This window comes from Sinocyclocheilus rhinocerous, unplaced genomic scaffold (genome assembly GCF_001515625.1).
Source record: "Sinocyclocheilus rhinocerous isolate Xijiao unplaced genomic scaffold, SAMN03320098_v1.1 scaffold1189, whole genome shotgun sequence".
Classification (NCBI taxonomy): Eukaryota; Metazoa; Chordata; class Actinopteri; order Cypriniformes; family Cyprinidae; genus Sinocyclocheilus; species Sinocyclocheilus rhinocerous.
In genome coordinates, this window is record NW_015633719.1 from 219,611 (window position 1) to 220,394 (window position 784).

Sequence of the window (784 nt, forward strand, 5' to 3'; positions counted from 1 at the left end):
CAATGCTAATTAGAATTAATTAAACGTGTGATTTTAATTCCTTCGGCTGCGCTGTTATTACCGGGCGCTGGCTAACATGTTGCCCTTATTAAGTTGATTTGGAGCTTTAATGGAAACGCAGACGCACAAATCTGTTTGCATGCATTTATGAATGAGGCGTTTGAAAGTTTCAGCTCCGCTGCTGGAAAACACATCCAATAATCCAACAAAGAGCATGACTTCATGACTTCTGCTCCGGTGTCACTCTGGATTATGTTCAGTGGATTGTTTAATGGCTTTTTGTGCTGGAGGAGTCAATCTCAACGCGTGTCCAGGTCACATTTCAGCCTAAAATCAAAAGAACAAAATGTATTTTTGCATAAGGAAAAAACTAAATAACACTGCTGTTGACACACAGTATGAATATAGAGCAATAAAGTTCATCTGGAAGGATTTGATGAGAAATGTTTAAAGAGTGTGTGTGTGTGTGTGTGTGTGTGTGTGTGAGAAAGTTTATGATGAGATCTCTGATGTTCTTTGAGATCAGATTTTTTAATACTGTATATATCTAAAAAGACATTTTTTATGATTTTTTTTAAAAGATATGTTTATTTTAAATGATATAATGTATTTTATAGTTTTTTTTTGTACAATTATTGACAAAGTACGAATATAGCTCTATAAAAAGAATGTTGAACAATTTGATCAGAAATATTTGCGTTCATGTTTTATATATTTTTTCAAAAGGGTGCTTAACTGTTTGGAAGCAGATCTCTTAGAAGTGGTGAACGCCTCACTTTTCCAG

The 784-nt window shown here is 34.1% G+C and overlaps 1 protein-coding gene across 1 annotated transcript in view; it reads left to right on the forward strand.

Annotated features, from left to right (window-relative positions):
- The window catches only part of LOC107744738 (protein tyrosine phosphatase receptor type M), a 182,087-nt gene that overhangs the window by 162,096 nt on the left and 19,207 nt on the right, over positions 1-784 (forward strand). The gene's annotated exons all lie outside the window — the stretch shown is intronic.